The sequence below is a fragment of the Neolamprologus brichardi genome, chromosome 12, assembly GCF_056152115.1.
Source record: "Neolamprologus brichardi isolate AB-2024 chromosome 12, ASM5615211v1, whole genome shotgun sequence".
NCBI lineage: Eukaryota > Metazoa > Chordata > Actinopteri > Cichliformes > Cichlidae > Neolamprologus > Neolamprologus brichardi.
This window is the reverse complement of record NC_142115.1, coordinates 16069263-16084613: the sequence shown is the minus strand read 5'-3', so window position 1 is coordinate 16084613 and position 15351 is coordinate 16069263. Positions and strand designations below refer to the sequence as shown.

At 40.5% G+C, this 15351-nt stretch overlaps 1 protein-coding gene across 5 annotated transcripts in view; it reads right to left on the bottom strand.

The window, feature by feature from the left end:
* The window catches only part of trpm3 (transient receptor potential cation channel, subfamily M, member 3), a 142308-nt gene that overhangs the window by 77651 nt on the left and 49306 nt on the right, over positions 1-15351 (bottom strand). The gene's annotated exons all lie outside the window — the stretch shown is intronic.

Genomic DNA, 15351 nt, shown 5'->3' with positions numbered 1-15351 from the left:
AAAAATGAGCAAAAGAGAAGCGGGTGGAGGGAGGGGTAATAAACTGACAGACAGATGAAAGGAAACATGAGTTCATCTGGTTTATGTGCGTCCAGATGAGGGCAGAAAAGTGAGACTCTTCACCCAATAAGAAACGGGAAGCCAGCTGAGACGCAGAGTGATGAGGGAGAGAGTGAAAGGCAACAAGTCAGAGTGAATGACAAGCGCAGCAAGCAGCCGGTTAGATGCAGTCAGTCTAATGATGACTTGTCATTTTATTTAACTGGGGACTGACTGACATGCGTCGAGAGTGTAGGCTGAAGGAAACGATGGCAGCCCATAGAACGAATGAAAGAAGGAAAGAGGAAAAAGACCAAGTTTGTACTTTTTCAGATGGGCTTTCATTCAGGTTTGATCTGTAGTTTTAGATTTCACTGATACCGTACCGCACTGGGTGTCGCACATTTCTGTGTTCTGTTGGCATTTTTCAGATTTCTTAGCGGTTTTGTTTTTCAAGCCAACTAACCAACTACTGAGTGATGCATTTGTCCCACCAACATCAATTGAAGGTAACACAGAGGATGTTAAGCAGATGCTAAGAGCAGTTAAGCAAATTATTTTCAATGTTTAACAAATGTTAATTTATATTTGCATATATTCACATACAATATCAGTGTTATCAAAGGCTACGTTCACACTGCAGGCGAAAGCGCATCAAATCCGATTTTTTTGACACTATGCGACCCATATCCGATCATGGTATGACAGTGTGAACGGCACAAATCCGATATTTTCAAATCTGATTTGGGTCACTTTCGTATGTGGTACTGAATCCGATACATATCTGATGTTTCAGAAAGCGACTGCTGTGTGAACGGTCAAGTCGCATTAAATCCGTCTTTTACGTCACTGACACAAGACAGACGCCAATTATCAGCGCTGGAGAAGTGCCCGAGAAGACATCGTGAACGCTTCCTGGCCATCCGGTGAAACTGTTTGGAAGAGGGAACGTTGGAGAAACGTTAACATTTTATTTGTACTGCATAATCTGCAGATTCTGACAGAAATCTGCAACTATCCTTTGAAGCACCGCTCCTCTAAAACAGCAATAAGGATAATTATTAGGTTATCTACTTTATTATGTAAATAACAAAATAACTTAAAGCAAAAATTGGGAAACGTGAAGTCCGAAGTCTTTATATTAAGGGCCATCAGTCAAACAATATTGTTTGTTCTGGGTCTAAACAGAGCGCGTTGTGTGTGACGTCTTCTTTTGCGCATGCGGGCCACTTTGAGGGTTCACACTAGAGTTTGCTGTCGCATTTTATTTGTAGTGTGAACGAGCAGACAAAAAAATCGGATTTGATCAAAAAATCAGAATTGAGCATTAAGACCTGCAGTGTGAACGTAGCCTAAACGTATCTGTAATTTTATGGCAAGTTTACTGGCAGTCACTGTTTATCAGAACTTTGACATATAGCTGGTTAGAAAGTTAATGTCAACATGACTTTCTGTCAGTAGACTAAAGACTAAAAGGTAGTCATAGCTTCTGGGTCTGAAACATGAACCCATCGTGTTCATGTCTTAAAACTTTAACACCAGGAGCAAAATCAGGAACCATCTGAATTTTCTCTCTAACCCTAAATGGTCGACGAGTAATAATGATGTGAAGCAAACCTGCATTCGTTCTAATGGCCAGCAGTGATTGCATAAATAAGTCAGATTGTATAAACATTGGATGAGTTCTTGCCCCAAGTGCAGGAGATTAAGTATCTCGGGGTCTTGTTCACGAGTGATGGGAGAAGGGAGTCGGAGATTGACAGACGGATTGGTGCTGTGGCTGCAGTGATGCGGACGCTGCACCGATTCCATTGTGTTGAAGAAATAGTTGAGTGTAAAAGCAAAGCTCTCGATTTACCGGTCAATCTACGTCCCTACCCTCACCTGGTCATGAGCTGTAGGAGCTGTAAGAACAAGATTGCGGATACAAGCGGCGGAAATGGGTGTCCTCCGAAGGGTGGCTGGCCTCTCCCTTAGAGATAGGGTGAGAAGTTTAGCCATCCGGGAGAGGCTCAGAGTAGAGCCGCTGCTCCTCCACATCGAAAGGAGCCAGTTGAGGAGGTCTGGTTATCTGATAAGGATGCCCCCTGGGTGAGGACACGTGGAGAGATTCATTTTGTAAAATATATTCTCTATTAAAGTCAAAAAGGAGGATGAAGTAGGGTATGGTTGTGGTAGACCAATGTTGTGATTAGCAACTTACTATTCACTAGCTGGGCCCACGTGCTCATTTTATTAGGACAGCATTTTAGTAGGTAAAGGTGAATGCTTGGACATGAATTCAGCTGCGGTTTGGGGAAGGCCTCAAAAGGGGACTGGCAACAGCTCCTGGGCCTGGCAGATCCACATGTACTAAACAGAAGTGAAGAAGTTAAAGAATTGAAAAGGGGAAGGAAGGTGGGGCACGTAAACGAGAATGACAGCTTGCAGAACTGGGAGAACCTATATAGATGAGGGCCGGAAGGAGAGTGTTTGGAGGTATGTTCCCGCTCCTGCAATTCCAATACATAATCTTCAATTGTGTGAGAGTGGCCTACTCACAGAGTAGTCCAGAGGATGTCTAGATGTGGTCCCAACCTACATAGCAAAAATGAGGATATGATCAGTTTTTGATCCTCAGGTGGGACCTAGGTTGATTGTGCTTACGCCATTAGGCCCCCTTGAATGAGTTGCCTGAGAAGAAAAGGTTCGCAGAATCACTTTGGTATATGCATTTTTGTAGTGCTTTTATGTAGTTTAGTTTAATTGTCTTGTTTATTTTCTCTGTTCTATCACCTTTATTCTTTTATTGGTAGTTATTTTTATATTCAAGTTTGCTTGTTACATCTGGTTCCAAAACACCAAGAAAGCAACTGCTCAACTTAAGTCTATAAGATGGTGCGTCCATCTTTTATATGCTGTCTTTAAATCTGACTGTGGTGCTCTGAATAGTTGCTCCAGAGCCCTTTGAACAAGACCTGTTTTAAATCACTGAAGAAATTTCGAGTTGTGGGTGACAATCAGATATCGTCACCCAGCGACTACACTAGTTCTCTTTCTCTGCACGTGCTTTATCTTATCTGTATCTCCGCCTGTCCAACAACGCTGTACCCGTCATTGCTTTGTGGCTTTTGCTGTTGCACAAAGTGATATGTTGTTTACCACACCACTGGCAATATGAGCTGGGCACTCAACATGTCACAGCCATTATTATGAAGTGCCACATTCGAGACCAGAACATGAGCTGCAGCGCCTCGCCATGCCAAGTTATGTGCGTGTGTCTATGTGCGCACAGCAGACCAGCTCCAGTGTGCCGTAATGAAGTTTCAGGTGTTGAGGTGGTTCAGACCGTCAGCTGTGAAATTGCTTCTCATGTGACCAAAACATTCCAGCCAACAGAGAGTTTAAAATATGTGTGTCTGTGGATTGGAACACGAGACAGAGAGAGAGAGGTGGCAGATAAAAGGAAAATGCCATAAAGGCTCATAGTATTTCCCTGTGAACCTGTCTGTTCTCCTTACATTGTCCTTTCAGTTTCTCACTATCCCACTAATATAATGCATGTATTTCTGAGGTCAAGTGTACATATCCATTGATTCATTTTTAATGCTGTGAGCCAGTGCAGCGATCAAACGGCTTCCCTACTGAAACTCAAAATCTGCTTGTTGGGAATCTAATTGTTAAGTATGTTAAAAGGCTTTTAAAAAGAAGCAAATTAATAAATAAATAATTTTTTCTAAAATTACTAGACTCGTTACAAAATACATTAATCACGCATAACTGTCTAAGCTCTAATTTGACATCGTCGTGTGATCAATAGGTTTAATGAAACATTGAAGCTATAATAAGCGAGGGAACTATTGAGAAGGAAAATGTTTTGTTACGGAATAAATGGAAAAGAAATGACTTCTTTTTAAGAGCGTGCCTGTGTCTAAGCATCGAACAAAAGACAAATTATTTCCTCGACACAACATCTCATTGTTGGAAACACGAGCAGCGTCGTGCGGATTCCTTTCAGCACACTCGAACGTGTATTTTTGGTTACTGAGCTGATGGAGAAATGAGAAGCTCTATCCATTTCTCACACTCGCAACGTCGCACAAATACAGAAGACGCACACACACACAAACATTAAGGCACACCAATACAAACACACACAATATCCATCTTTTTTTCCCCCTATCTGTCTGTCTCCCCGTTGTTTTCAGCGCAGTAGGAACAGCTGACAAGTTTCCTCTTCTGGCGTGCCTTCAGCATTATTTCACAACACACAAACACACACACGTAGACACAAGGAAATAACACACAGTGCCTCTACCAAAACTAGTAAAACTATAGCCAGACCTTGCCACTACACCATAAAAACAGTGTCCTGCATAAGAATTGAATCCCTGCACCCAATCTGAATCATAGATTACAGCTTCCATCAGTGCTTTGGATCGATAAGCTGTTTGGTAAACTTGATCAGACTCCCATAATTGAAACGGAGTCAACTTACACATTAAGAGAGGAAGGAAGTCACAATTTCATCTCCATGAAATTCATGTTAAAATTCTGTTTAATTATTAATAAAGCTCTAAATAAGTCTAAACAACAGTTACGTCAAAGCACAATACGTTGTACAGTAAAGTCAGGCTCAAACAATTTCTGTTGATTCTTTTGGTCCTTCTTATTCCCTCCATCTTCCAGTTCTTCCATGTCTCTATAGCCCATCTCAGCGCCACTGACATAGATCCTGGCAGGGCAGGATGTTGTTACCATGGTTACTGAAAACTAGGAAGATCCCCGTCATGCTTCCTGTGCTCTCTCCCCCCCCCTCTCCCATAGCCCCCTCAGGCATAGCTTAGGAACCAGAGTGGTGATCTCTGGATACAGCAGCACACGCATACAGAGAAAAAGGTACCAAGGGATATTTACACATTTGCCTACAAACATTTTTGTTTTCTTTCTGACAGGCAAACGGAAATGATTTATAAAAAGAAGGAACTTTAATACCGATAAAAAGCAAATGAAGAGGCCAGCGGCTCATTTATCCACTGTGACTCTATACGTCCGGTGGTATCTGATAGACCTTCCCATCATAAATGGCCCCGTAATCTATTAAAACCACACAGACTGTGACCAAAGAACTGGAATTAAAATGTGATAACATTTAAAAGAAAGGTTGGAACTTTTTTGTGCTTTCATTAATTTTTCTTTATTTCTAAACTAAATGACTGACGCCAGATCAGCTGGTAAGACATTTGTGTACAAAACTGAAGAAAAATCATAAATAAAAATCCTGCGGGCTTCTTATTATCTCATTGTTGCTTCACTGTCACACTAAAAACTTTTTTGTGTTATGCAATTTTTTGTAATTACAGAGGAAGCTGATATTTCAGGGATAACTTGTTTTGTGCTTACTTCTTTTGCCCAAGGGATACTTTTGGAAAATGACAAGAGGCAGACGGACAGTTAATAGAGAAACAATAATACTTATCATCCGAAACAACAAAAAAAGTAGTAGCGAGCTCTTTTATCAGTATTAACTGAGTTACATAGTCTTTGCTTACATATTAAAATTTTTATACAACATTAAGCATAACTGCTACTTCCTCAGACAATTTTATTTAGTAAATTTGACACTGGCCGGCAGCTCCCAGGCCCCTAAGTTGAGTATTACCATTACATAAGCTTCAAAGTTTAACAAATTATTCCATGTTGACATTTCTGTGACATGCTCTTTTCCCATGGAAGGCACATACTATGGTGATTTGTTATCAGCCTGAGGATTAGCTGTCAGACGAGTAATGGTGCTGACAGATCTGGGTGCACACGGCTCTATCAGTGTTTGGTGAACAGCCTGTCACACATCAGCTTTGTCGAAACAAAATAAATGCAAATGTGTTTAACAATCGACGGTAGATTTTATTATTTTTTGCGAATGTACTAAAGAGCGAAAAACACACACACAGACGCGCACATACAAAAAACTAAAATCCAGGTGAACTGAATGAAGATGTAGTTCACACATGACTTATAGACCTCCTGTTCCTTTTTAGATGCATTATATTTTCAGTAATACATGTTGTTTTAAGGATTGACAGGCCATCAAACTGAAAAATAAAAAGGTTTTCTGTATGGGAGCTGTAGACAATAAATCACGTGTGGCTAAGAGCTACTTTGTTTGTGTTTGCAAGGAGACTTGGTATTGAATCTTTCGTTGGAGCTACAATGCTAATCCTATTGACCCTCTCTGTGTCTTTCTAAGTGTACATTACCCCTTGTTTCACCCAGGGTCTCCTCTTTTTAATGTATGGGACTGTTTGTGGTAACATACAGATAGAGACAGCGACACAGACAGACGGGCATAGAAATCTGATGGACTTACAAGTGAAGTGAGGCATTAAGGGACAGAATTAATTATAAATTCACTGTCAGGCCTACGGAGCTTGTTCAACTCACTCGCATATTAAAACGCAGATATGTAAATTAATGTATCCTGTTATTCTTTTTATCTTCATTATATCACTGTGTACAGTCAGAAGGCAAAATGTCTGTTCCTAATACGATTAAATACATATTTTTCTTCTTCTTCTTTGCAAGCTACATAGTCATTGAATAAGACAAAGCAACTATTTAAAGGGACTCATAGGGTCTCGGTTTGATGAACACTTATTAACAGATATGCCTGACAACACATTCCAGTCACGCTGAACTAAAAGTTGTTTCTATGTCTGATAAATAGTAGGCGTACTCAAAACATCATATCTCAACATCAATGATACAATAATGAAATTGGAGTTCTGCAGTGTGCAAAACATTTATTCTTTTCTATACTAAAAATTGTTTACCAAATGTATTTACAAAGAACAATCTACATGTAATGTCGCTGTTTGTTTTGAGATCAGCTACTACACATAATGCATGTAGTCTGTAAGGATTGAAGAGTGCCATTAATCTGAGCAGTTTACATAGTAAATTTCACCCAGATTGATTAACATGTTTATGAGGAGTTTGCGTATATGCTACAATCATAAGACCAGTGGTTCCCAAACTTTTTTTGCTAGGCCCCCCTTTGTTTTACAAGAAAAATGTTCACCCCCCCCCCTCGCACGTGCATCCATTGCGGTTTCTTTCACACCTCAAACATTTAGTAAACAAACAACAAAAGCAAATACAAGTAACAAGTAACCTGCAATAAATTACAGGTAGGAAGAAAGTAAACTACTAACTCTATTACGCTACGTCCGCACCTACACGGGTATTTTTGAAAACGCAGCTGTTTCGTCCACACGTAAACGGCGTTTTGAATCACTGAAAACTGAGATTTTTTAAAACTTTTTCCCGTTTACGTGTGGACAAGGAATACAGAGTTCGTCACGCAACGTCAAAGGCATGTGCCTTTTTTCACGTCACGCTGTGCGTCACGTTATTGTTTACATGGGATGAATTGCAGAATGGCAGATAGAGACGAAATACTGTTAATCTTACTGTCTTCAGGTTTTACACGCTAACATATACAAACGCAGTTACTGTCCCTCTATTTAGAAAGGCTGAGGCGTCACGGTGTGATTATTTTACTGCATGTGTAATAATATTCAACATTGCTATCAATGCATTTTTCAAAAAATGCCTCTCTGTGCAAACTGGGTTTAAAAACATAAACAACTGTAGGATACTGTTTGTCCGTGATTTGGAGAGCCCAGCGCTGCTCCCGACGCAGGGAAAACCAATTTTGCAGGGGAGACCTACCTCGGCACTTGTGAAGGTGAAACCAAAGGGAAGCTTCACCATATTTTCTAGTCTTTGGCTTAAAATGAAGTTGGTTTGGAAACATATTCAGCAATGCTTCATCTCCTGCTTTGCGTTTCTGTGGGCGCCCCGTGCTAGCAGTGTCCAAGCGTTTTGTTTTTTCTTCCCCCCCTTTTCATACCGCGCCCCCCCTGCAATGGCTCTGCGCCCCCCCTGGGGGGCGGGCCCCACACTTTGGGAAGGTCTGCATTAGACTAAGATGATAACAAACAATGCAACTTTTGTTACTTGCTTTTAATCTCTCCACACAGTTGTTCATTGCTCCACAAGCTGCACTTGTCCAATTTATCTGGAACCTGTGCATATCTTAGGACACACTTCACTGGGTTGCACATACGGCACAGACAAACTCTTCCAACCTTTATGATTACCTGCCTCTCTCTGTGTGCATGTCTTTTTTCCACATTTCCAGAGAGCCAGCAGAGTTCTGCAGAAAAGAGTTTTACTGTGCTTCTGAGACACAGGCATCTTTGACTTTCTAGGAACTTTGTTTCGAAACTTAACAAAGCCTTTTTTCCCCAATCATAGCGATGGGTGGATATGCCAAAAGGAAAGCTGATAACAACCTCTTTAAAATGAATTAATTTCTCTGTGTGCCTTCCTACGTCTTCATTAGCAGAGTGTTCATTGTTGTCTGGGAGTGAGATAGAAGGTCAGAATGACCCCATGTAGTATTCAGAGAAACTGGATAAGTTGTCACAGAAGCAGCTAAGTGCTGCCCAGCTGTGCTGAGGCAAAAAATGTTTTGATATTTAAGCAACCGTCATGTTATGGAAGCTGTGGCTAAGCTTTCAAGATGAATTAAAGCTGTGAGGATGTCTCCAGTTATGACACTGAGGCCACCTTTTAGCTGGGAGTGACCACAGGGCCACATGTGACACAATCAATTAAATCTGACAGTTTTATCAATGCTAGCGCTCGCCTGCTTCCTAACACCACTCCTCAAAGACAAAGACTTGTTTTTTGTCCAGACAAGAGCTGATCAAATGCTGTCGAAAGGCTTGGATGTATTTTATGCCTCCACAAACAACTCAAACTATTTTTAGAGGGAAAAAATTATAAAATTAAATGTTTTCCTTGTTTGCAAATGTAGGAGGCCAAAACAAGAAGCACCCTGAGGAGTGGTGACTGTAAAGCAGATGGGCCAGAGCAACAGGCACAGGAAAGGGCATGAGAGGAGGCTGGTGAGGCTGACGGGGGCAGCTTGCGGAAAATGCCTGAAAACTGTTCAGTCATGACTTTTACATAATTTCTTCAAATGTTGCATAAGATTGTCTCCTGCTGACATAATGTGTGTTGGGGTGGTGCTGTTTGCAGCCTCTCAGGCTGCTGAGTTTCAGACCAAACTTAAAGCTGTGTTACACCGCTGTATCTAATGAGGAGGAGGCTCAGCGCAACTGAGCTGGGCTTAGATTAGCAAGGGCATACCGCAGCTCAGAGAGGTGAGTCTCTAGGATGTGGTGGGTAGATCTTATGAGACTGAGGCTAGAGTGTCTAAGTAGAAATGTCTGTTCTCCTAGCTGTCATCCAGGGGAAGAATGTTGATAATTAATGACTTGGGAGCTTTATGCCTGTTACATTTCCAGGTGACACTAAACCCTTTGGCAGAACTCTAGCAATAATTGTGAAGCAGACAGATTTCTTTGGGTCAAGACTGCATTTGCTAAGACAGGAGAGCAGTTAAGGTCACACTCGGGAAAACAGAACAAAATTATTTCAACAGGAAGCAATGAACTTCTGATCCTGTTGCTTTAGACTTTTAGAAATGGTTTCTTTGCCGACTGGGACCGGATCTTATACCCTTCACAGTCAGTTGCCATCCTCAAAGTGACTTTGTAGCGTCAAGACTGCAATAAAACCCAATATGAATCTGCAATATGATTGAATGGGATCAGGTTTGCAATTACATGCAATCTGTTTCTGATAATACCACAGTCACCTGTGATCCGCTGGTGCAAATCTGTTGCCGTCCACATACAAAGAAATTCATACTGAACAGACATCATCGACTTATATTTAGAGTCAAGCTAGAATCTGTTTTTTGGACAAATCCTGCGCTACAAAAGCACCAAACAGCCTCTTTAACAATAATTTTTAGTTCATCTTACATTACAACCCCACCTAAATGGTTGGCACATTGCGTCAAATCTGTGTACACATGCAATGATTTGCTAATTTATTCACAGTACAACACAGAAAATATATCAGGTGTTTAAACTGGGCTATTTTACTATTTCATGAAAAACGCAGGCTCCTTTTGAATTCGACGGGGTGAACACATATAAAAATGTTGGAATGGGGACCACAAAAGGCTGGAAAAGTAAGAGGTACTAAAGAGAGACAGCTGGAGGAACATTTTGCAGCTAATCAGGTTAATTGGAAACAGGTCAGTAACATGATTGCAATCTTAGAGAGACAGTTTCTCAGAAGTAAAGATGAAAACTGCCAAAAAAAAAAAAGCATCTAGAAATTGTGGAAATGTTTCAGAATAATTTTAAAAGTAATATTGGGAAGACTTTCAATATCCATCATTTATAATACATATAGATGATACACATAATGTATCATAATGTAACAATACGATACATATAATATCGTGATAACATTTCCAATAATCTAGATTTGGTCTTAGCTTTCATCCTTGTTCTTTGTGCGTAAGTGGCAAAGCTGAAAATCAATACTGGATGCCCGTGATCGTCTGGCTCTCAGACGGCACTGCATTAAAAAACAGGCATGATTCTCTCATGGAAGTCATTGCATAGGCTCAGGAACATTTCCACTAATCATTATCTGTGAACACAGTTCACTGTGCCAACCACATCGGGTAAAACCCTTTCATGCAATGAAGAAGTCATACGTGAACACAAGATAAGATAAGATAAGATAAGATAAGACTTTATTGATCCCACAATGGGGAAATTTTTGCGTCACCTCAGCTCAGGTACAGATATCAGAAGGATTTTTTTTTTTTTTTAAGATAAGATAACACGATCCAAAAAAATACTACTGACTTGAATGAAATGAACTGAAGCAATGCAGAAAACTGTTTTGTGTTCAGATAAATCAAAATGTGAAATTCCTTTTGTGGAAACAGGAATGCCATGTCCTCTGGACTACAGACGAGAGGGACAGCACTCAGTTCAAAAGCCTGCATCTCCGATTGTATGGGGGTGCAGTAGCGTCTATGAAACAGACATCTGGAGACCATCGATGCTAAAAGGTAAATAGAGATTGTAGAGCAACATGTGCTCCCATTCAGATAATGTCTTTTTCAGTTGCTACATATTTCAGCAGGACAATGTTAAAACTGTATGCTGCATCTATTAAAACAACATGGCTTTACAGTAAAAAGCATGAAGAACTGGCCTGCCTGCAGTCCAAACCCTCCAGCAACTGAAAACAAAAAGAGGATCCAGGACTCTTGAGCAGCTAGAATCCTCTATCAGAGAGCATCCCTCTCCCAAAAGTGCAACAGCTGGTCTCCTAAACTTCCAGAGGTTTATGGGCTGTTGTTAAAAGAACAATGGATGATACACAGTGGTAAAGATGTCCCTGTCCCAGCTTTTTGGGGGCAAGTTGCTGAGCCATTATTTTTCTTAACATGGTACGTTTTTCTCATTTTAAACATTTGATGTGTTTTGCATATGCTATTGTGAATAGGATATGGGGTTGTGAGATTTCAATTCGATTCACTTTTATTCATATAGGGCCAAAAAACAACCTCAGTTGCCTCAAAGCAATTTGCAAATCCTGGCGTTCGGCTAATATTTACATTTAACACATCGTCCCAACTGTTTGGGAATTGGGGCTGTACACTCAAGCACTCCAATACTTTTAAGAATACTCACACACAAACACACACCCTTTCTGTGGTGTCAGGTAATTTCTGCCTCTGTCTGTTTTTTCCTCTTCTCTTCATTTACATCAGATCGGTCCAGTGTTTTCCAAGCACTGCTCCAAGAAACCTATGAGCAGGCATGAAACTGTGTGCCCAGTTCCTGTGCCCACAATGTATTTCAGCACAGTATATGAAACTCTTCTATGTTTTGATGTAATTTATGGCTGGGCTTGTCTCCTAGTTTCCTCAGTGTTGGCACAGTACAAGTCTCCCAGGAGGTGTGTATCAATACAAGAATGAAAGAGGAAATCCGACAACAAAAAGTGCTGTTCATCTATACTTGACACGGCACTTCCTCGGGCACTACACCTGCTACATTTGAAGTAGGCAGGCTGAACGGACAGCAGACACACAGAGATCCCTTTATTTATTATTGAGATGTTCGGTAATACAACGGCAATAAAACAAAATAATTGCCAGCCAGATGTTCAGCATTTGGCATTTACCTTTGTTCACCTAATTTACACAATTCTCTCTCCAGCCATTCATCCATACATACATCCACTTATCCATTTTCTTAACTGTTTACCCATTTGTGTGGGGTGGGAGGTGGTGGGAGCTCGCCAGGACTGTACTCCCTCCTCCACCCCCTAACCCTTGCCCTGTTTCGAATTTGAATATCATGCAATGTAATTTTTGTTTCTTTCTTATCTGCTTTCTTAAGACATCACGAAGAGCATTCAGAGCTTCTATTAGCAGGTTCAGCGACTCAGTCCAGTGCACACAGTACTAAACTGTAGGTGGATTTTCTCTTGCTGTGGGAATCAGTGGACCGATCGCCCTGTGCTCAGCCTTGCCCAAACACACTCACAACAAGAGCCTGTCAGCTAAATCAAGATGAACCCTGGCCTTTAAGAGAGGCTGTGGGAAGAGGAAGAATAGCAACGCTCATTAAAATGATTTGCCCCACCCACACTTTAAGGCCATTTCAGCATGCTGAGATGCATTATGTTTGTAAAGAAGTAAAGAAGTGAAAAAGTATTATTTCTCCTGCCTTTCATGTCACAAATGTTTAATTTTTAAGGTATACTTTGACGGGGAAATCAAAAGGGAGAGTCTGCATGACACCAAACTGCCTTTTAGCCACTGCACTGGTTTAGACATTAAACTTTAGTTGGTGTCTCATGTATAAAAAACCCAATTTTGCTCACAAAGCAAAGCAATAATATTCACAAAATATCATTCTGTCATGTCATTCTAACACTATCTAACATTCTGATCTTTAAAGCTCTAAATGGGATTCACTTAATAATTTTGTGTCGTTTCCTTTGATCCATCTGTATTTGCTCTTCTCTAATTCTGTCTAGAGGAAATAGCATTCGGCACTGACAGTGATGCACTTCGACAAGCAGCAGTTTAACAGCATTCAGAATATTTCTCAGGAAAATCTAAACTATAACCCTTTTGTTTTGCAGTTTTGACACAATTTCATAATTCTCTCACACGCCCACAAGATCTCGCTTGAGCAGCAAACCTTTACAGCATCGTCCTGAAAATACATCAATATTTCCCTGAGAAAAAAAAAACTATAAAAACTCCCAGATCACAAGCTCAATACTCATCATCCACACAACTTAGGCATCTCCTATAGATAAATATAACAGTGGGCACTGGCACCAGTCTAGAACAAAGATTTATCGAATAAAGGATTTAAAACTGCACTGCAAGTAGAATTTATTAAATATGTTGTGTGCTATCATTGGCTGTTTGGGTCTGTGTCTCCCTTTAGGCTACATATTATAAGCAAACATTAAAATCACTCAAGTGAGACATGTTAAACTACCGAGCAGGCCAAATTCTTCGAGTGATATTCATATCGCTCACTGAATGCACAACTTGATCGACTTTGTGTCAGCTAATGATGCCTTGAAAGGAAGGTTTTGGGAAAAAAAGCTAGAGGAAGGCTAAAAATCTCCCCTTTCTCCCGTCTCTTGTCCCTTCCCATCCATCTCTATCAGTGTTAATGGAGTGTCTGTTAACGTGTCATCGTCGGTGTGCTGCGGGAATCTAAGTCTAATTGGATGGGCAGGGGCAATGCTTTGTTTAACTACAGACATGACAGGCTAATGAGGACAAAAACCCTGGCACAAAATAACCTTGCACACTCACTGTGATACATGCATATAACGATGCACACTCACACAGACAGGCATGCATCAACATGCATTTGATTTCTATTTGCTGTATACTTAGGGCTATTTTTTATTTTCTTTTAACATCATGATTTCTGGGTCTTTATCCAACGATGTACTCCAGGATCTACCAGACACAACACATTCACATCCTCAATACAGGCCCAGTCTTCAGGGTTCAGCTTGTGGGGGACCATATGGATTCTTACTCAAACATCAGATGCTTACATTAACATTAAGCACATGACTATTTTTTTATTCCTTTTCTTCATCTATGCTTTTCTATCTCACTCAGACCCGAGAATGATGCCCCTCAGCAAAATCGCAGTAATGAAAATACGCCAGAGTAATAATGCTATAAATAACATCTGTACAGAATGCTGTATATTTCCGTGGGAATTTCTGGTCCACGGTTTTGATATGTGTTGCACATGAATCTTCGCTTAACAATCACAATTTCACCGCCAGCACCGTCTTAACTGCTTTTGAAGATAATTACCACTTTGTTTGCCATTTGTCCCTGCTCAGCAGGGATTTGTGTCAAGCCCTCTAATTGGACAAAAAGGTAGTGGATGGTACAGTAAATGGCCTGTATTTACAAATCATTACCTCAGCAAGAAAAATCTCCCGCAGTCAAAGCATACAAATTCATTTTAATTAGTGAGCCAAGGAGAAAGAGGGGTAGTAACAGCGAGAGGGATAATAAAGAGAGATCAGCTACAGCATTAAAACCACTGGAACATATATTGTAGGTCCACCACAAGCGCTATAATGTTACACATGTTTGATCTGTGTCTAGGTGCCAGGACCCAGTGTCTCCTGGCAGGACATGGTGCTGTACTGTAACAAGATGTTCCATGTTATTTACTACACCTGGTCAGTGGTTTTAATGTTGTGAAGAGACAGGTGCAGTAACAGCAGTGAATGAAGGGTTAATGAGTTAGTCGTTGTTTTAACTGTTGTAACCAAAGAATTTGCTAATATGGGGGAAATAAGTATTTCTCATCTCTAACCGCATAACGGTGGGATGATCGTCTGGTTGGAGAGAGCTGCAACATTAACATGAATGAATATCATCCAGTGACAAATTAAGCAATAATAACCATAATTTTTCTAACAGTTTTAATAAGCAGGGTTCACTCTGCAGGCCGTAGATGCACTTAAAGTGTCAGTGCTCGATTTATACTCTAACAAATGGGTCAATAATAATCAGTCAGATGAGTTTAAAACTTTGGCCTCTAAGGAAGCACATTATTTAACTTATTTTACCTGTATAACTTTATTTTAAGTCAGCAAAAAGGGGACACATTCCTGTTGTTAACTTAGAACTAGTCCAGTGAAATGAACTGTCAGGCCAGCTGGGTCTCAGAGGACAGCACCATTAACTAAATAATCAGGCAATCAGCACTGGCCCCACACTCACATGCTCCACAATCAAAGTGGACTTGATATTCTATTGTATTCTTTCACTCCCTTTCTCTGCTGCTGTCTACTGAACCTCATCGAGCT